This window comes from Podarcis erhardii, assembly GCF_964252035.2.
Source record: "Podarcis erhardii genome assembly, chromosome: 8".
Lineage (NCBI taxonomy): Eukaryota > Metazoa > Chordata > Lepidosauria > Squamata > Lacertidae > Podarcis > Podarcis erhardii.
Window position 1 is genome coordinate 64,570,148 of NC_138499.1, and position 22,827 is coordinate 64,592,974.

General features: G+C 43.2%; 1 long non-coding RNA gene across 1 annotated transcript in view; it reads right to left on the bottom strand.

The window, feature by feature from the left end:
- Positions 1-19,024, bottom strand: part of LOC309348177 — a 39,854-nt gene extending 20,830 nt beyond the window's left edge. Inside the window, exons 1-2 of the long non-coding RNA XR_014159271.1 lie at positions 18,705-19,024; positions 16,248-16,369 (exon numbers count right to left, since the gene is read on the bottom strand). This is a non-coding gene — a long non-coding RNA (uncharacterized lncRNA). The remainder of the gene's footprint in view (positions 1-16,247; positions 16,370-18,704) is intronic.
- Positions 19,025-22,827: the final 3,803 nt, after the last annotated feature.

Consider the following 22,827-nt stretch of genomic DNA (forward strand, 5'->3'; position numbering starts at 1 on the left):
GACTTTACACTGCCTTTTTTATGTTGGCATATAGTAGCGCTAACTGCTAAGCCTTTATGAGAAGATGGGGGGTTTTGTGTGTGTGTGTTTTTAAATACTTTGGCTTCTGCAAACCACTGGGCAAAGAAAAACACAAGGCATCTGTAAAAGCTATCATTTAAAGCTACAACAAATAACGAACAACCCCAAAAGCTGCTGTTGACAATCATTAATTCAAACCTCAGGACTTTAATAAAAAATCAATAAAGCAAGAGATATCAATATATTCTAAGCGCAAACCCGAGAGTTCAGCCCCCCCCACTCCCAACCCCATAAACGGGGGAAAGGACACTTTTAAAAAAAGGTATGAAGAGAACAAGCCATCACAAAGAAGACACACAATTTTTCCCCAAGAAAAGAATTAATTAGAACATTTAAGTGAGTTATATAGAGAAATGCACATCTTTAAAAATTGGATTTTGGATTGATGTTTGCTTAAAATCTGTAATGGCTCCGTCAAGAAGACAGAATGAAAAATAAGAGCAAATAATCAAGATGGCAAGGTGTTGCTGTTGTTGTTTTTTTAAAAAGAGAAAACAAAAACCTTTGATTTTGCAAAGAGAGTATTCATGAGTACTGTTCAAATTCTTCCCACTGTATACTTCATTACAAAGCATCTGCTGTGAAAAGACTGTGGCTCCCCCCCCCCACCCCACCGCTCTCTCTGATTCATACCTAGCAGCTGTCAATCCTGCCTTCCTAACCTCCAGGCTTAACTATTCTAATGTGCAGCGTTGATTTTGAAGACTGTTGAGAAGCTGCACTTATTGCAAACTAAAGCAGAGATGAGCTACTGGGCATACAAAGCAGCGTATTATGACTGCTCCGGAATCTGTCTGCACTGGCTTTTCCCCCAACCTTCCAGGTATACGTAGTTCAAGCTACTCTTCCAGTTTGCAGCCAGAAAAAGATTTGGACCCCGCCTGCCTTTAGGGATCGTTTGTTGCTTTTGTGTTGTTGGTATTGTGGCAATGGCAAGAATGCATTCAAGCACCCAGGGCCTTCAGTGATATGGGGAATCAGATTCTAAGGAAGGCAGGCCTCTCCTTAAACCAGGGGTCAGCAACCTTTTTCAGCCATGGGCCGGTCCACCGTCCCTCAGACCATGTGGTGGGCTGGACTATATTTTTTTTTTGGGGGGGGGGAAGTGAATGAATTCCTATGCCCCACAAATAACCCAGAGATACATTTTAAATAAATGTACTCATTCCACTCATGTAAAAACACCAGGTAGGCCCCACAAATAACCCAGAGATACATTTTAAATAAATGCACTCATTCCACTCATGTAAAAACACCAGGTAGGCCCCACAAATAAGCCAGAGATGCATTTTAAATAAAAGGACACATTCTACTCATGTAAAAACATGCTGATTCCCAGACTGTCCTCAGGCCAGATTTAGAAGGCGATTGGGCCGGATCCGGCCCCTAGGCCTTAGTTTGCCTACCCATGCCCTAAACATACCAGGATCCAGCACGTCTCCCACTATAACTGTGGGTTGTATCTCATGCTGGTCCTACGCAGAACAGAACCATTGAAATTAATGGACACAACTAGGCCTGCCTTACTCCCGGATTTCCCCGGATATTACCGGGATCTCAAAGGTAGAATTGAAATATGGCAACCCTAGACATGACTCACTTGGGTCCATTAATTTCAGTGAGTCGACTCTGAGTATGACTAATGTTATATACAACCCTATATCCTCACCTAATAATGTAAGGAATGTGTGTTCCTTTTCCCCCAACAACCCTTTTTCCTAATTAAAGTTCAGGCTGAGCCAAAATGGCCCCCTGCCATCAGTGAGAGGTGGCAGATAAAATGAGGGTAAAATGAAGGTGAAGGTGAATTCTCTCTGTAATCATTTCCTTCCCAGATGCATCTGGGAATACACTGCTGACATAGCATTGGTCCCAGAGAATTTTTGGCGAATGAAAATGGTGACTGCCATTTTCACCATATAGCCCTGTCTCCGGGGGAAATGGCAACCATTGGGAATGTTTCTCCTTGCCAGTATTATGAAGCTGACGCCTGCAGCAACAGGAAAGAGGAAGAGAGAGGAGTAGTTTCACTTCCCTTTCAGTGCCATTAACTTCCACTCCTGGAACTTCAGCCACAAAGTTCTCTGCTGATCATCATTGTTGCACATCACAGTAATTAAGGCCAGTCTTTGCTCATATGTGCATTAGCAATCCTACACTTGCCGGTGCAAAGTCCTATTGTGTTCAATAGGGATCCCTTCCAGGAAAGTGGGTATAGGATTGCAGCCGGGAACACCTGTGGTGATCACACAGGGTCACCGGACGTTTCACCGTCTATTGATCCCTGTGCCACCACTTTATTTCTCGCTGCCACCACCCAGGCCCTACCTGGTACAATGCTGAGTCCAGTCAGGGTTAAATTGGAACATAAACTTTTGTTTATTTATTGCAGTTTAACAAGTGTGTGGTTTCATAAATGGTATCGGTCAATTACAATCATGGGGTGCCTATCCAGACCTATAACTTCCGCTACCTGTTCTCACTCACTAAACCACCTCTCAGATCTTTACTTGTCTTCCTAGCCCCTAACTATTCCTGACTCAGCTTATTTCGCTACACTAACTCAACCTACCCACAAACTCTATCCCAATTCACTCCCATTCCAACCAACCTCCCAACAAACTCCTCCCTTTGCCTCTCCCAGAGCTGGTTTTATAGTCCCTCTGACTCCACCCCCTGGGTCCTGATTGGGTAACCTGTTTAACTATTTCACCTCCAGCACTTTCATATGTTAACGTCACAACACCATCGGGGGTGGTCCAAGCCGCCCCCAATTTTCAAGACAGGCCCCCTCAATATTCTGCAGCCTGCAGTGTGCCCCCCTTGGCCTTCCTGCAGCTACAATGGGCCCCGCCAGGCTCTCTTTGGTCTCATGTGGAGAGTCTGGGATCCTTTCAGCTGGAGATACTGGAGATCTTCTGCATGTCAAGTAGGCAGTCTACCAGTGAGATCTCCCTCTCCCCTTTCTTTTCCTTCCTTCGACACTATTGCCTAGTACCACGAGGCATTTGACATGGCGTCTCCACACTCAGAGTTTGCTCTCCCCTCTTTATTTCAGGGCCTGCAGTTGCGTGGGTTGACGGGACACCATGACACAGTGCTGGTCTCAAGTTATCTCCTGAAGGCGCTTGATGCTTTGCCGAAACTAAGCAAGTGAAGCAGGTCTGGTCAGTGCCTTTGTGGGAGACTCCTGGGAATCAAATGTACCTTGCCATGGGTTCCATGATGGAAGAAAGGGGCAGGGGGGGTTAAATGTAAAACATTTTTTAAAACTCACAACACACATATTGTAAGTATGTTACCAGAAAAGATAGGAGGCAGAGGTGCAGGGTGACTATTTTAGGCAGCATCCATATAAACAGTGGTACCTTGGGTTAAGAACTTAATTCGTTCTGGAGGTCCGTTATTAACCTGAAACTGTTCTTAACCTGAGGTACCACTTTAGCTAATGGGGCCTCCTGCTGCCGCTGGAGCACAATTTCTGTTCTCATCCTGAAGCAAAGTTCTTAACCCGAGGTACTATTTCTGGGTTAGCAGAGTCTGTAACCTGAAGCGTCTGTAACCTGAAGCATCTGTAACATGAGATACCACTGTAGAACCATAGAATTTTAGAATTTTAGAATTGGGACCCCAAGGGTCATCCAGTCCACCCCCTGCAATGCAGGGATCTCAGCTAAAGCATTCATGACAGATGGCCATTCAACCTCTGCTTAAAAACCTCCTGAGGGAGACCATTCCACTGTCAAACAGCTCTTAATGTCGGAAAGTTCTTCATAAGGTTTTGTTGGAATCTCCTTTCTTGTAACTTGAAACCATTGGTTTGAGTCCTACCCTGCAGAGCAGGAGAAACCAAGCTTGCTCCATCTTCCATGTGATAGCCCTTGAGATATTTGAAGATGGCTATCATATCTCATCTCAGTCTGTTCTTTTCTATCTCCTGTAAAATCTAGTTCCAGTCTCAAATGTCCCATTGGAAAAATAATGTTTTTTTTATAAATAAATAAACAAATGCACATCAGCAATGCAGAGTCTGATTCTTCTTATTCTCCTTCTCCTCCAAAAATAAGAGTTATACAATGATAACAAAGTGAAACCAAGAGATGGAGAAGTTCCTTGAGTTGCAAGGAGCAATGTCCCAACATTTTGTCGGTTTAGAGACCAGAGCTCACGATCTGGCAGTATATTCTCGTTTGAAGGAGGCTTAGAAACCATGCAAGAGTATTCTTACAAGATTTTTGTGTACAAGCTGAGCCAGTGTACCAGGTGAGCTGTGTTGAAGCGCCACCTACTGAAGCATTGCTACATTGCCCTCGTCCCCCGCAATGACAAGCTCTTCTGGAATTAGTTATATCACCAACTCAATCTGGTTAAACTGGAATGGACATTGCAAATGAATTGTTGTGTCGAGAAGCAGAGATTTCTGTCTACGGGCCCCTCACTCCCATTGCAGATGATGTTGCATTGGCTAGCGTTCTTGTGAAAATATATATATATATATATATAATCTCATATAGGGGGATCTGGAGGATGAAGCAGCAATGATAGTTGAATTTACAGAAGAGACATCACCGCATTATGGGGTGGAAGGAGGGGGAGGGAGGATAAACTAGCCCTTAATTCTAATTGCTTCCATTTGCCCTCTGTCTTGATTTAGAATAAAATAGCTTTAAGTGAATGTGTCCTGACCACAGGAAGGAACAATGTTAAACATTTTAATTATACAGGGAGTAAAAACAAAGCAAAAGCAAAACAATGAAAAACAAAATGTAAAGAAAGAAAAAGCTAATTGATGGAACATTAACATAAGCATTTAATGTAACCAATCTGGTTTGCAGAACAAGGAGAAGAGGAACGCAGCCCAAACTGAGAGCAATCAGAGCACATGGCCGTCTAAGAGGGTAGGAAACCATTAACCAAGCCATTTAAAGAAAATACCATCTTTTTTGTGCATTCTGCTCACCCCAGAATATCCACCAGGCTTACAAAGGAATAAAGGGAGGAAGAGAGAGAAGGAGAAATTTATTATCAAGCTGATAAATACCACTTTTCATTTTCCCTCTTCAAACCAAGTCACATGAGAATTGAGTAATGTTGTATGCCATAAATGCAATTTTTTTTGAGCAGTCTGTAATTGCCCTGGGCCTTCGCCTGACATAAAAGAGCCACATTTATGCAACGTGACCTCCATATGGGCATTCCCAATTTTGCACAGAAGTGCTCAGCCTGAGAAATCCTAAAGCCCTGTCTGTGTGGGTAGCACAAGTGACTTCTGCAAAGGCCTGGTCTGAATGGATATCAACACACAAACACGAATATGCACCAACCACAGTCTGAGAATGCCAGTACGGTAAGGTCTGACTAGAGATTTCCATATTTAAAGCCACGCGGAACACTCAGAGTTGCCATTGGATTCATCTGGCTCTGTTTGAAGTATCATTTTGTCTTCTATCTCTTCATTACATGCCTCAACACGAACATGGTTCCCAGGTTTATGAACTCAGTGGATCTTGGGTAAGAGTAAGAGTACCTGGGAGCTCCAGTGCAAAGGGATTGGTGTATTTTTTTTCATCTGGAGAACCTATTGTTGTTCACATGCCACACATGTAAGATTAGCACACCTGAAAGCTGCGAAACATGAGCAAACTGAGATTCATTCAGGGAACTCGCTGCAGTTGGTAGTGTCAAGATGGACACAGTTCAGAACATCCTTTGACAACCTGTTGCCCCCTGCCAGATGTTTTGGACCATAAAGCCCATCATCCCCAATCAACACAGCTCTACTAGCTCGGGCGGATGTGCATGACAGTCCAAAACATCTGAAGGGCACCAGTTTGGTGACCCCTGGCCCAGAACAACCAATGCAAAAATCAAATGAACATATTCTGAGCCAGACTGAGTCTCATCCCAAATCAGAATACACCTTATTCTGAGGTCACACCATACATTTAAAGTGCTATGTACCACTTTAAACAGTATTGGCTCCTCCCCCCAAATATTCTGGGAACGTCTTTTGGTTGAGTTGTTAAGGAGGACTGTATTCTCCCATAATTACATTTCCCAGAGTTCGCTATGAAGAGGGAACATTCAGGGGTTTCCACACAGGGCACCTTTACATTTTGATCCATTTTAAACAAAGGAAAAATCTATATCTTTTTCATTTTCTGCCACAATTTGATAGCTGCAATGGTTCTCCTGCGAGGCCAGACTCTACCATTTTAGGGGATGTACAATAGAAATCATGGGGTGCGGAAAAGGAGTGGGCTGGAAGAAATGTCACCCTCCAAGCAATGATTCTGTTACCCTAGGGGTCATTGGCAGGTGGGATTATCCCCTCATGGGTTTCTGGGAATACTTCCTATATTCCTTCAGAAAAAGAGACAGTGCCAGTTTAGATCAGTGCAGTGGTTCTTCTGCACAGGGCGTTGAGCCAAAGGGGTGCAAAACCATCACCATCAAACCTATATTTATACAGGTAGCTACTCAAAGTTAGGGGGTGTCAAATCTTGTCCCCTGAAAGAGATCACACTATTGACCTGCATAGGGAAAGAGATCATGGCAAAATAGCCAGAAAAGACTGGGATAGGGGAAATGTCACCTACAGTAAACACTCTAATACCCTGAGGGTCATTGGTGAGAGTTAGCCTTCTGACCCTGCCATGGAAATTTGAAGATACAATGGAGGTCTCTGTCCATTGACTTGTGTAAGGAAATCATAGAGAGGATGGGGGGAAAGCCTTGTTGCTCAAGCAGAAGTCCTTGAACAGGACTTCCACTGTCGGCATTCCTGGTGTGCATCCTGCCCGTTGTATTTTTTTGCACACGTAATCCAAATGCAAGACTGTAAGCATTGGTTATCATGCTGGATGTCAAGGTCCAAACCTGTTTAGATGGGTGTGGCTGTAATGCAGTCAGTACACTGGTTTCCTAAAGCCAACAGCTCTGAAACTGGAATCTACTGTGCTGAAGGCACAGTTTTGCCCCTCTGCTCAGAGGCTCTTTGGGTGTATCTATTGGGTGGGGGTGGAGTGAGTGGACCTTCACTGACCTACATTACCTCTTTGAGTAAGAACTGGTCCTCACCAGAAATGACTTCACCAGGTGGGGTGGATGCTACGCTAGCTTCTCAGCAGGTGGGTTGCTGCTGCTGGCCAGGAGAGAGGGCAGGGAAGGGTGAGGTGGCAGGGAGGTCAATGCAGTGCAGATGCAAACAGAGAGAGGGGTGCTAGTGATGGAGAAAGGGAGATGCAGTTGGGGCGGTCCAGTGTGGTGTAGTGGTTAAGAGCGGTAGACTCGTAATCTGGGGAACCGGGTTCGCGTCTCCACTCCTCCACATACAGCTGCTGGGTGACCTTGGCTAGTCACACTTTTTTGGAGTCTCTCAGCCTCACTCACCTCACAGAGTGTTTGTTGTGGGGGAGGAAGGGAAAGGAGAATGTTAGCCTTCTTCTCCTCCTCCTCCTCCTCCTCCTCCTCCTCCTCCTCCTCCTCCTCTTCTTCTTCTCCATCTTCTTCTTCATCCCGGGGTGTGTGTGACAAATTCCCCCCTGGGTGTATTGCCACCACACTAATAGGGACACCCATAGGGAAGGGACGCGCAGCGTCCATAGGGATTGGGCACACTGCGGGGCCTCAGCTGCCTTATAGCTGTGGGGGGATGCAGTGGGCAGACAGTGGGTGGGATGAGGCATATGGTGTCCATAGGGATGGGCCATCCCTATGGGTGGGCAGCCCCACCCCTGGGCGCGCCGCCCCAGGTGCCTGAAAGGTTTCCTCCACCACTGGGGGGGTGCATTCAGATGTGGGGATTATTGTGTTAGTTCTCCTGCTTACGATGCTAGCTTCTGTCCTGGTTTCTGTTGTGGCTTCTTGAACCGCAGGCCGCCACCTCACGGTCCCCTCAGTCACCTCGGTGGGTGTGGTGTGACACAACAGCGGCTGTCATCAGACACACCACACCCTTTCTGCGTAAATGTGTTTCTGATCCCCCGCCCATGAAAATGGCAGGGAAGAACTGTATGCTGGAATACCGCCCCAAATTTTGTCATATATGGCAGGATCCATGAAAACAGCAGAAACCTTCCTGTGCAAAAAGTCCCATGATTTTCTGAGTCAACAGAGTGGCAAGAAGATTTTTCTTTTATTTTCTGGAAGCAATTAACACAGAAAAGACCACTAAACTTCTACGAGATTCTGCTAAATTTCCAGAAGTGGCTTTTATCAGAAATTATCAGGTATGGAAACATCAAGAAATGGAATCAAGTGAGGGTGGGCATGAATGTTGCTTTAATATGAACCTTTCTTTTTCTATTGGATGATAGGTTCAGGGAATGGATTAAAAATGTGGCATGGGACCCAAAATCACTAATGGGTTCTCTCAAATAAAAAGTAAATATTTCAGTGCCTTTAAACCATTGCTTTTATTAACATTTCCTTCTTTCCAATTTCCTAATAAAAATAGTTTAATTTGTATACTCTTCAGGATGTAATGAGGACCTGCCACAAACGGTTCTAATTTAATGTTTTTCTGGAGTTCATTTATGGAAATCTGGAAGGATTTTGAGTGGCTTGTCAGAGCAAATAAAGGTACATCTTAAATGAAATTTGGCAGTTAACATCACCCCAGCTTGCCTGAATGGCATGATTTACAATAACTGGATAAAGGCTCCAAAAGATCCTCTTTCTCTCTCTCTCTCTCTCTCTCTCTCTCTCTCGTGTGTGTGTGTGTGTGTGTGTGTGTGTGTGTGTTTGCTGTCATTTAGCTTTCCTGTAGACCCATTAAATGAAACTCATTATCAAAACCGAACCTTGATTATGCTGTATCTTAGAAATGGAGCTCAATAAAGTCAACAGTGATCAGAGAGGTTAAAAATACTGTCCTTGGGATACCTCAAAATCAAGGGGACCTACAGGTTTTTAGTCCCTTATGAGCATTACTAAATCATTCATTTATAAGTCATTCATCTTAGCCTTTTTTGGAGGGGGGGGGGAATGATAAATTGATTCAGAAGTACCAGTGCACAATTAGTTTCCCAGAGAAAATTCCTAATTATGAGTAAAACATTAATTCATCAAAAAAGCATGCACCACAGGTCATGAAATCAGCTCTACAAGCAAGACCTCTAATGTATTCACCAGGAACACCAGGTTTCTCATTTAGGTGAATGGAGGAAGGGAACAAATTGGCATGGACAGTCAGATCAGATCCTTCCATTTATATTCAGGCAAAGTTGTGCATTTGGGTGAAGTGTATGACCCATTTATTTTCTGTGCAAGTATCTTAATGCAGAATAAGAGAACCTTGCTTATGCTGGGATGGGGAACCAGTCCATGCTGAACCCGCTGAAAGCACAGGCTCAGAGAAGCTATAACAGCCACTCCCTCATTATTATTACTACTGTTATTAATAATAGTTACTACTACTACTACTACTACTTTTATTAATAACAACAACTATTATTATTAATAATAGTAGACACCATTGTTATCAGGAAGAAGGAAAAAAAGAAAGAAGGAAGGAAGGAATCATAATTTTGGAGGGAAACATTCAGCTAGGGTGAAGCCAGGTCCTTTGGGCTGGGGGCAGCTCTTTTTTGCTATCCATGGCCACCATTTTCTGTTCTGCAATTTCATCAATATATGATTGCTGGCACCTCACTTAAAAAAAAAAAAATCAAAAAAGTTATTTCCAAACAAGCAAGATGAATTATCAGAGTTCAAGTTACAGATAGGTAGCCGTGTTGGTCTGCCATAGTCAAAACAAAACAAATTCCTTCCAGTAGCACCTTAAAGACCAACTAAGTCAGTTCTTGGTATGAGCTTTCGTGTGCATGCACACGAAAGCTCATACCAAGAACTGACTTAGTTGGTCTTTAAGGTGCTACTGGAAGGAATTTGTTTTGTTTTATCAGAGTTCAAGAGCACATTCCAGGCTTTCACAAAAACACCCCTCACAGATCCTACCTCGAGTGCTTTTGCCTGGCTGAAGTGTATCCTTTAACACGGACCATTTGTCCTACACACACATTAAAAAAATGATGTGAAAATGCTTTTTAAAAAAACGTTTTGAAAAATACACTGAATTTGTCATAGTTCACTGTCGCCATCTAGTGTCACACTTGTATATTGCCCTTTACAACACACTTAAAACTTTTTATTTGCAGCTGTATAGCTGAGTCCCTAGTTGCCTAGATGGAGCTTAGAGAGGGACATATGAATGTATGTAGAAACAAGCCTAATCTAGAGTAGTAGAATAGCCCCACCCACCACTGGCAATTGGCTCTTGGAAATGTGGTCCTCAGGCTGAGTAAGGTTCTTCAGCCCTGCAATACACGAAAAACACAGCAGAGACCAACATGTTAGCCAATGATGCAGGAATATTTTATTGAAGTGGTATTTCACTGGCTCATACCTTTTGCCTTTAAGTGCATCTCATTTATCTTGGCTCAGAAGTTTTATTTGACGTCTAAATCAGAACTAGAAAGCTGTCAGGTTATCTCATAATCCTTTTATTCCTTGCTGTTATGACTTAAGGTAGTTGCTTTAACAAATATACTCTTTACTAGTGGGACCAACAATATTTTGTGCCCTCCTAGGTATGCGTGTTGTTTTTTGTTTGTTTGGTTGTTGTTGTTTTTGAGCAATACAGCTTAGGGTTTTTTCTAAAGCCCCCCCCCCCGTAAACCCTGCCCCCTCCAACTCCCCATGTTCCTCTTCTGTGTGGGTGGTGTCCTTGTGGCTACAGAAGGAACAGCATTCAGAAAATTGTAATCATTATTATTATGCAGGAGGATCTTCAGAAGAAAAGGTTTCATTTAAAACCAATGCCAGAAAAGAAAGTTAGTGCAATCCTATAGAAGTCTGTCCAAAACTGGGTTCAGTGGGCTTTATTACCATGTAAATAGATGTAGGATTCCAGCCTTCGTTCAGAGACAGTGAAATGTATTGAGTGCTACTTCTTCTCAGAAGAGACTCACTGACATAAATGAACCTAAGTTAGCCATAGCCATTAACATCAGTGGGTCTACTTTGAGTAGGGCTAGCACTGGGTACAGCCCAGTGTGTGACAGCCACACAATTTGTGACTGGTTATTTCCATAACAATGCATCAGTTTCACTCTTCATCTCACCACCTGGTAACAACGTGTCAATTTCACCCTTCCTCACCTCAATAAGTGGAGCCCCTGCAAACAGATATGAAGGTTCTTCAAACCCCAGCAGCTCCTGAAATCAGTCCGTCCCCCGTCCCCTCGCTTTATGGCTGCGAAGTAGAAAACTGCTTTATGATGAATGGTTCATGTACCTGAAGATCAAGCAAAAATGAATGAACAAAACTACAGTGGTACCTCGGGTTGAGAACTTAATTCGTTCTGGAGGTCCGTTCTTAACCTGAAACCGTTCTTAACCTGAGGTACCACTTTAGCTAATGGGGCCTCCCACTGCCGCTGCCACGATTTCTGTTCTCATCCTGAAGCAAAATTCTTAACTTGAGGTACTATTTCTGGGTTAGTGGAGTCTGTAACCTGAAGTGTCTGTAACCTGAAGAGTCTGTAACCCGATGTACCACTGTACAGATCCTGAATACATCTATATGTGAGTAGGTCGGCTACACATTTTCTGAGAACTAGCAACTAGTGTGAATGTATCTGCAGCACTGCCTTAATGCAAACACTGCTCTGGAGATCCCTCCTCCCTTTCCATATATTTCCTATTTCCTTATTAAGAAAAAGTAGGAAATATGGTAGCTCGTCCAACCCAAAGTTTTGTTTTCTTTAATGAGCAAATAGATAACAGAGAGCAGAGATGGGAAACCTGTGGCCCTCCAGGTATTCTCATAATATGCCTCCCATCATCCCTGATCTTTGGCCATGTTGGCTGGGGCTGATGGAAGCCCAACAACTTCTAGAAGGCTATGGGTTCCCCATTCCTGACACAAATGTTCGGCATTATTATGATATCATGAGTTAAGGGCTAATTGGTATATTTGAACTGTGTACATTGAACAAAACCTATATGCTCTTTTTTGTGAATCAGCATAACATATTTATGTGTCTCAGTTCAAATCTATGCTGAACCATGAAACTTGCTACTCAAATCAATGACTTTCTTGCTACTCAAATCAATGACTTTGGATGACTCACTCAGGCTGCAAGTCTATATAAATTTATCTTGGACTAAACCTTGCTGAACTTACTGTATGTCTAAGTAGAAAGGGTAAGATTGTACAGAAAGGTACAGTCCTATACAAATTTACCTGAGAATAAGCCCCACTGAACTCAGTGAGACATGCATCTGAGTAAACAGATACATGTAAGGTTGCAATCCTGTACCTGCATACTTGGACGTCTCAAGTATCTCAAGAGCTTCTAGGCACAGATTTCACTGTCATTCTCAGTCACTGTCATTCTCAGCCACCTGAAACTATTGTTTTGGGGATAAAATGGGACATCTACATGCACACTGCTCTACAGTCTTTGGAGAATAAAAATGTAACAATAAATAATAATGAGCCTGGCAGATTCAAATTACCGTTTGTGGACATGTCAACCATTTGCCGCCATCTTTCATTTTCAGGTTGTTAGCCATCAATTTTGGGGGGAAATAACTTGACTCACCTTGGGGGAATGAAAATCTTGACATATGAACTTAGAAATCACGAGAGTGGGGTTAATTTTATTTGCTTGCTTCAAAACATCTCCGCCGAGCATGGAAACAATTCAGCCCGAAAACCATAGGGGTGAGATGATAAAATGTTCTGAGAGATAAATGTGCTTCAAATAGACAATAATGGCTAACACACTGTACATGTTGCAGCACACATATCTTCGGACAAAAACATTTTTTCACTTTAACACTTAACCCAAGTGCATTCTTTTATTTTTAAAAATGAAAGACAAATCTGATTGGCTGTTCTTCAGACACCAAGATGATTTCTAACGCAGATAGATCTGCACCCTGCCTGGAACACTGGAACTACGAGGCCACCCTGTAGATTCCAGGCAGTGGGTCTCCCAAGCAGCCTGCGAAGAGTTTGTTCCCGTGTCAACTTAAAGATCTTATTTCCGTCACTCTCTCTCCCCGTTTCCATGCGGTTTTCTTACTTCCACTTTCTTGTAATGATATTCACCTCCTGCGCACACATTGGAAACAATCCTTAGATCACCATATCATTTTAGTCTACAGATTAGCTTTTCCCCTCTCTGAGCACCGCGTGTCAGGAGGTGTTAATAATGGCGCAAAAGCAATAGCGGTATTTCCATAGGCTGACCTTCTCTTCTGGAGCCCCATTTTCTGTAAGTTCTATTTCAGTTTAATGGCTAGGAGAACAGTCGGCGATGAAGCCATTCCGACGCATAAATTATTCACAAAAAGAGAGGAGGTGAAACGTGGGGGGAGGGGATTTCAGTCCCCACGGTTTCTAAAGTCATTGTCTCATTCAAGAGTCAAAGCGGGGCATTCAACTAAGTTTGACTCAGAGTAAACCAAGCCCATTGAAATTAAGTAACCTAACTTAGGGCTCATGAACACTTCCTCTTGGCCCGCTGCTTTCCCCTGGGGAAAACTGCTCTTTAGCACTCAATCAGAGCAAACAGCAGTTCGGGGTTTTTTCTGGATTGACGTTTCACTTTGATTTAGTGCTAAAGAGTGGGTTTTCCCTGGGAAAGGAGCAGGACAAGGGGAAAAACACTTGGACCCATGTTTTCTAGGCAAGAGACAAGTGTGGGCGAGCCCTTAGTCGTATTTGTTAATTTCAGTGGGTCTGTTCTGAGTAAACCCCAGCTGAATACCATTCAATATGGTACTGCAACCACTACTACTACTACTACTACTACTACTAATAATAATAAAGCACTTCATATGGACCAGTTTGATTTCTTTGTAATTTGCTTTTGTTTGCATGGCTATTGGGCTAAAAATATTACTGCAGACATTAAAAGGAAATAAGAATGTTTTGTCAATCTTCAGCTACTGGAATTTTCTGTATTCACCTAAGCAGCCTTATCAGTTGAAGCACGTGCAATGACTTCTGCTTGCACAATGAGGCTTCCCGTCTCCTTCCTCTGGCTTGGGGAAGGGTTGGGAGAACTACCAGAAGAATGCCCAGCTGGAGGCAAGGGAGAATTATTCCCTTGTCTACATGTTTCCTTCTTTTTCCTACAGGGGGATGAAATTCTTCCTGCCCTGTGCTATTCCAGCCTACATGCAGGGAATTGCATGTTGGCCATAGGGCTTACATTACAGAGGGTGATTCTCAGTTTCAAGGGGTGTCCAATGACCATCCTCTGTCCAAGTCCTATCAAAAGATAAAGAAGGGAGAACAGAAGGGACCTTGAAGCTCCTGGACTCCAGACTGAGCAAGCACACAGATCCTTGCATCACTCTCTCCCCTGCTATGGTGAGGTGTATGGTATTTCTATTTAAATTATAGTAATTATTTCTAAATTTGCATGTATAAAATCAAGATTAGAACATGCAAATTTTATGTCAATCTCTGCCCCACCCTTTTCCTATTTTGGATGATGCATAGCACTGTGAGGAGTAAACTACAGTTTCCATGATTATTTTAGGGAAGTGATGCCCTTTAAATGTATGGTTTACGCATACCAAAGACTCAGAAATCAGTAGCACAGTGTATCAAGAAAAGGCAGACTGTAACAATTGAGTCTTCAAGGCATGGTTCCAGGCCTGTGCTGAACTCAACCTTTCATGGTTCCATAAGAAAGGAATTCTGTAACCACAGTGCCACCACCGAGAAGGCACCATCCCATGTGCTTGCCAACCTAACTGACCGCAGTTTGACAGCAATGTCTCAGCCCAGTATTCCTGAAGGAGCATCTCCACTCCCATCGTTCTGCCGAGGTCCAGCGCCGAGGGCCTTCTGGCGGTTCCCTCCCTGCGAGTAGCAAAGCTACAGGGAACCAGGCAGAGGGCCTTCTCAGTAGCGGCACCCGCCCTATGGAACGCCCTCCCATCAGATGTCAAATAGATAAACAACTACATGACATTTAGAAGACATCAGAAGGCAGCCCTGTTTAGGGAAGTTTTTAATGTGTGACATTTTAATGTATTTTTAATCTTTGTTGGAAGCCACCCAGAGTGGCTGGGGAAACCCAGCCAAATGGACAGGGTACAAATAAATTGTTGTTGTTGTTGTTGTTGTTGTTGTTGTTGAACCCTCATTGTCTAAAGTGAAATAAATTGCTCTTTACACTCTGTGTTCTCACAGAGAAATAGGTTTCTGTTTGTGTGGGGGGGGGGGTTGAACTTCAACCTGAAAACTGCTTTCCTGAAACCATCCTAGGAAGATCCCCCCCCCATACATCCATTTAATGAAGGATTCAACTAACTGCCTCCAGCATCTTCATTCTGGAGACTTCCTTTGGCTCCATGAATTTGCCTGAAGTCTTGAGAGGATGCCAACCTTCTCCTGATCTCCATTGTCTTCCTGGTGTGCTATTTTCCTTGCATTATGGGACACTTCCTCCAAACACTGCATTTTAAACAATGAATGCCAGCCAAAATAGGCAAAAATCTCTGAAAATCTCACTGTTCACGCTCAGATTAACTAACATTACCCTTTACAGCGCAAAGTCACCTGTTCTTTATTTTATGAGGAATTGCATGTGCTGCGATATCAGGAAGATGTGTTTTAATGATTAATAGCATTGCACTGGTAGAATGCAGGGCAAAGAGCCCTCCAACTATGTGGCTGTATATTGGAGGTGCCCCATGGCACCTTGGCAGAAAGTACATCCCAGATTCTGCAGCATTTCTGCTAAAGAAACCAAGGCAACAAGGCTGTAAGAGATCTCTGCCTGAGACCACGGACCAAGAGTATGGGCAACATCTTCATATTTAATATATAGGATGCCTATTCTCCCCCTCCCCCCATCTTGTGTACTTCACAAAGCATAAATAAAAGAGATCAAGAGTGATGGGTGTATTCACTATGGACAACAATGCACCTCACATTCTACTTTCAACTAACATCTGTCTTTAGCCAAAGGCATTTGATATAAACAGAAATGATAATGAATGATATTCAAGCTGACAACTCAATCTTTGATATTGGCACCACTATTTTAGATTTCTTTGAAGGCCCACAAGACTCAGAATTGGTTATGCTGCCTGCTCCAACTGCAAGATCTAAACAACCTGTCAAAACCTACCTCCTTCTCCTTCTCCTCCTTCTCAGGATGAAAAGGTCTTTGGTTCCCCTGGTCACACACACAAGTAATCTATTATTTGTTCATCTTCTGCCCAAGCCTGCTCTAGAACAAAGTATGAAGAGCTGTTCACAGCAGCAGCAGCAGCAGCAGCAGCAGCAACAACAACAACAACAACAACAACAACAACAACAACAACAACAACAAAAAGGTTTTGTACTGAATGAATAAAAACTTTTTAAGGCAGGTTTGAAATTTAATCTACCTAGCATATGTTTCACATCTAAAAAAAAAATACCTTTCAAATAACAAATGGTCGGCAAGTTTGGTCTCAGTTTTTTGGCAGAATGGGTCTTAGCCTTGTGCCTTACCTGATTGCTGTTTTAACATGCTGTACCCATGTCTACCACTTAGATTGGAGACTGAGAAATTTTCCAGCCTATGGAATTCTCTTGTGGGGAACCTTCTGGGAGATATTTGTTAGTGGTGAGTAGGTCCAGAGGCCAACGTGGGCAGGACAAAGGATGTGACACTTATCATTGTATAGTAGGCTACATTCCAGTCACACAAAGGCCAAAGGTGACTAGAATGTAGTCATACACCAAAGGTGGCCTGTCCCATTTCACCACCTGAGATGAAACAGAAATGTACCACCCTCTGCCCCCACCACATTTGCCACTGCTGGAATGCAGCCCCTCTCAGTGAACTCAGCAAGAAGGAAGCATTCTGCAAGGCCTTGCTGCTCGTTTTCTCTGCCCTAGGGGCAGGGAAGACGAGTGGCAACATTGTGTGTGGGAAAGCCCCCCTCTCAATCAAACTCAGCAAGAGTGGAGGGTGTTCCAGTGGTGGTAGAGGTGGTGGGGTGGGCAGGGCACCATCTCTTGCACTTCTGGCACCTGAGGCAGCTGCTTCTCCCTGCCTAATGGGTGGGCCAGCTTTCACACACACACACACACACACACACACACACACACACACACATCTCTTCATCGTTCATCTAAGCAAGCAAGATGCATAATTCACAGACGCATTCCAACCACTCAGAAGGACTTATGGAGGGCAAAGAGCGGGACCAAAGAGCGTGGTTTGACCCAGGGAGAGTCTTGAGGGCCAGATAATTAGCCCTGAAGGACTACATTCACTCTTTTGACCTAAGGTTCCTAATTCTACCACGGTGAATAGGAAATCAACCCTTTATATATTGAGCCAATCCCAAACCAAGGTTGGCTGAGTGGGAGTACAGAAAACTTCCCAGTCTACCATATAATGCCTAGTACCTTCTTTCCCAGTAGTGTTTCTGTTTCAGCTAAATTTTAAACCATAAAAGACCACGAGCCGTTTTATTGGTTTGTTTCTTTATAAGGCATTTCTAAGCCACCTAGTATTTGGAAAGTCTATTGAGTGGTATGCAAAACCACAACATTAAAACCATGCAGTGTCATTAAAGACAGAGATACAACATAAAAGCCAGTGAAGCAGTTATTATAAAAACAGGATCCAATCTTATGAGTCAGGGAAAGCATGGGTAGAAAGATATGTGTCTACTAGACTTCAGAATTAACTTATGGTTTACACGGAGCAAGACCATGGGTTGGGTTCTACATAGGCCTACCACTAACAGAAAGTTTTGTCCATTCGTGCAGGGAACTGCAATACATTGCAGTTGGCTCCCTACATTGGCTCCCAGTACGTTTCCGAGCACAATTCAAAGTGTTGGTGTTGACCTTTAAAGCCCTAAATGGCCTCGGCCCAGTATACCTGAAGGAGCGTCTCCACCCCCATTGTTCTGCCCAGAAGCTGAGGTCCAGCACCGAGGGCCTTCTGGTGGTTCCCTCATTGCGAGAAGCAAAGCTACAGGGAACCAGGCAGAGGGCCTTCTCGGTAGTGGCGCCCTCCCATCAGATGTCAAAGAGATAAATAACTACCTGACATTCAGAAGACATCTGAAGGCAGCCCTGTTCAGGGAAGTTTTTAATGTGTGACATCTTTTTTGGTCTTTGTGGAAGCCGCCCGGAGTGGCTGGGGAAACCAATTATTATTATTATTATTATTATTATTATTATTATTATTATTATTCAGTGGAAACTTCTGCTTGAAGGTATGAAGGAGGCCATTTTTGTCCATTTCTCCTTCGGTCCATTTGCACCACCTCTCCCGTGCTGCTCCAGAAGGTGCCACAACCACCCAGAGCAAATTTCCAGAGGGCTGCAGCTGGAAGAAGGGATTGCTCAAAACCAACTCAGCTCCCCCTTCCTGCCTCCACTTCCTCCAGTGGGAGACCACAGGAACTCGATCCAAGCCACGATGAGCAGATCTTAAAGAACGGAGCTGGCTTCAAGGCACAGATTGGGCAGAGGAGGCGGAGGTGCATGCCTAAGCTATGCAGGGACTCAGCCATTCGAGAAAGCATTCATTTGCTGTATCCTAGTCTACATTTATTCAAAACCCACACTCACTCACCCAGACAGATTTCCAGAATAATGCAGCTTGCGGAGGTATATTTCCAAACTGTGCAAGCTCTAAGTCAAATCGGACAGGCCATATTTTGGATGAAGTGATGGGTTCCCTTTCGGCTTTTTGCCTGCATTTCTGTGCATAACCAAATGCAAGTTATAATTTGTGAAGAGTCCCAGAATAGTAAATGCAGTTCATGTCTGGGCACTTACTGGCTCCTGCACTTTGAAATGTAATTGAACAGGAACAAGTACAAGTGCAATTGAATATGTAGGCTAGAGGCACTAAGCTGCAGCCTCAAAGAGGTCATGCCGAAATGAATTTTTAAAAAGGGACTATAAAATTGCATCTAAGATAGATGGGATGCAAAAGCAATATTTAAATGAAATTGTTATGGATATAAGTCACTTGCCAAGTATTCTAGCCCATTCCCAACATAAAATATGTTTTTGCTTCATATATAAAACATTGTTATTATTCACATCTTATGTCATGCTAACGTATTATAACTTAAATGTTTAATGTATATATTAAAATCCGGTGTCATCATTAACATAGTTGATGAATCTCCTTGAAGGAAAAGAGACTGGGCAAGACATGCCGAGAGACAGATAATTTTTACAATTAGAATTAAAAATATGTGACTTTGAGTGTGAGAAGACAAAGATGCGTTTTTCAAAAGTTCCGCGTTTCTTCTTTTATTCTCCTCCCCCCCCCCACTTTCTTTCCCTGAAACCTGAGTGCCATTTGTTTCCTCTTAAACGACATTTCAAATATTTTACCATAAACATAAATCACATCTCTTTTTGAGAAGGCAAATGACAAACTAAATTTCAGGACTGACTCCTGTATTCCTATGTGCTGCCCGGGACCAAAGAGATGAGCAGTTGCTTTATAGATTGTATCTGAAGGATAAACAAAGAGAGGCACTTGGAAATAGAAGATGCGGCAGTTGAAACTGACATGCTCCCTCATCATTGATGAATGTCATTCGCAGCCATGTATCCCTTCCCTTTGTGCATGAGCCACATATCTCATTTCACCAGTTTCATGGTGAAACAGCTTGTGAGTTCAGTAACACTCAGCCTCTTTTGCAAATAAAATAGTGTTACATTTTAACCTTCATCTCTGCTTCTTGCTTAATTGAGTGCTTGTTTCCCAACAACTGTAGGGACAGCCTTTCCAACCCAGTGCTGCCCTGGCAATGAGTCAATCTTGACCTATCTCAGTTTCTCATCTTTTCAATCTACAGTTTAGTTCTCCACATTCCCAGTTTGCATTTAAAAAATAAAGAAAAGTTCTCGTGACAATTAACCAGCATTAATGAACACATTTTTTGTATGCAATGTTCACTTAATACGTTACTTTTTGTATGTTATTTTCATCAGTGTATTAAGATATTCAATTCTATCCACATTTCCTCCTTAATATATGCATTAGTTGAGTGGAGAATTGTATTGTAGTTTTGAAAGATAGCTGAATTTCGGGTTGTGTGGGAAGTTTGTAATTAAATATATTTTTTCATGTTGTAAGCTGCTTTGAGCTTGGTTTGAGCATATGGAAAGGCAGAATACAAATGTATCTATGTATGTATGTATGTATGTAAAAAGTATATTTAAAAATCCTGTCAACTCTTTGCTAAAAGTCTGGAAATATTGGAAGGAAAAACTGATGCTCGGCATTTCTCCACTGATCCCCATTAAGGGTTATCCAGATTTCCACCCAAAAGACAAATAGTGTGGATTGGTTAACTTTAAAAAAACAGGGCTTCAAAAATCAGATGAGAAGTCCCAACCCATACAAAGAGACACATGGAGAAAGCAAGTTAAAAACACAAATACTGTATAGTGTGGCTTTATTTATCATATAAATGTATGGTGTGCCTGTATTTATTACGTAAATGTATTATATAAATGTACAGCTAAGTACATTCATTAGACAAGATCATGTTGAGAGGCCAGGGAGTGGGACTTAACTGAATTTGCAAGGCTGGGTCTGGAAAGAAGGCATCATTTTCTCATCCCAGATTGAAATACAACTATCCTGACACCCAGAGCAGCTCCTGCAGTTCCAGCTGACTTGCTTTGCTCCAGCTGCTCTGCTCTGCTCTCCTATAGTTATTCTGAGCATCCTGGACTGGGTTTAACAGATGGCTTGAGGTCCATGGGATGAGCCGCTGAAATGGCCAGCTAGGACTGCCAGCCAAAAACTTTTAAAATTACCAATCGTCACAAAAATGTGCATCGAGAAGAGAGGGAAAACATTCCTACGGACGACAGTGCCAGCATATAAAGTAAGAAATAAATTAAAGGATTACCAAAAGCTACTATGAATGAGAAGCTGCCAGGCATGCTTGTAATGTTGGATGATCACAATAAAACTTATTTTCATATGCACTAATGCAATCATATCCGTTGGCGACTTTTTGGTACATGATACAAGGCTGTCTAACGTTGGTTTAGCCAGCTTGTTTATAAAGTTCAACTGGAATGTGCTTTTCTTTTTTCCCTGGTAGCATTTTCCAGTCATAGCATTTGCATTTTAACTATCAACCGGATTTCCTTGATATCACAAGGAGCAGCTGAAAGCAACCTGCTAAAGCAGAACATTGCAAATGTTAGCCGGACCGAAGATTTTAAAATTGGCTTTTTGAACCATCCACTGTGCAGGTGGAGGTGAAACAAAAACCCTTCCAAAGATTATGTGAGAGGAAGGCATTTCTCTGAAATTTTTGGAAGGGAGGTGCTACGTACTTCACTTAATCTTGTAAGATAGCCAAAGTTTTTTTAACTTAAAAAAAGTCCTGTGGTGCTCTCAGAGAAATATTCTAGCTCATAGTTCAAATAATTAGACCCCCAATTTTTTTCAATTGGTATTTGCGTGGACAGGCGGAGTCCCCAGATCCCGCGCGGTCCCCCCCCCCCGTCATGTGGAATAACGACTCAAGACAACGTGCTATGGGATTAAATTGGCCACAACTTTATTAAATTTCAAATGTGGGTAGACCTTGGCTCAGGCATTGGGCGTTCTCCCTCCCCAGTCCCCAGCCGGGGACCGAGGGAGCATCAGGGTTATCCAGTGTGGGGGGGGGGCGGCTCTGGAGAACATATGTTCAAGCAGAGATAGCCGCCCCCGTTATGCCGCCGCCGCAGGGGAGAGCAATGACGACCTTTTGGTGTATGGTCAAAGCCTCCCTTCAGAAACCCCTTTAACGGGGAACCCTGGTATCGCCGCATCAAAGAGGAAGATAGACTAAAGGATTCCGCCCAAAGCCTGATACTGCCAAAATTGTGACGTTTTGCTATGGGAAAGGTGAAACCTGCCAATGCAGGGAAATTCCTTTCCGGCCCTTCAACAGCGATCTTAATGTAGCAGCGCCCGCATACCTGTGAAGAAAAGTTAACCTGCAAAATAAGACATTAACTGAGGGTGGGTAGGGTGGGAGAAGCTCTGGAGCCAAGTGAGGATTCCCAGGTAAGATCCTCCCTCTATTGTGTGGGCAGGTAATCCCTCCCCTACCTGGCCTGGTCTCCTTGGCAATGCTTCCCCCAGGTGAGATTGGACAACTGACTGAGGTAGGCGGAGACCTCCAGGTATCCCACCTGAGGGAAGGCAAAGCCAAGCCTATGCTGTTGGAGCCGCTCCAGATCTAGGGGCTGCGCGCCTCCACGCAAAGGGCGCCCCCCGTTTTAGGTGGGGAGCGGTCATTGGTTACAAAGTACTAATTGACTTTTCACATTGACTGGCTTTTTCAAAAAATATCTCAGTCTTTGAAGTGTTAAGATTGTTGTTTTTTATATTAAAAGTATAGTATTGTTTCATCTAATCGTTGAAAGTATGGATCTGTCACAGGTGGTGGGGCAAGTAAATTTAAAATATTACTGCATTATGGATTAAAAACATTGCATTGAAATCTTATGCATGTCTCCTCAGAAGTCTCCTATATCATCTCCTGAACATCTGGTGGGAGGGCGTTCCACAGGGCTGGCGCCACTACCGATAAGGCCCTCTGTCTGGTTCCCTGTAACTTCACTTCTCACAGTGTGGGAACCGCCAGAATTTCCTCTGTGCTGGATCCCATCTTTATCATATCAGTATATTTGAAAGAACCAGATGGAACTGATGGTAG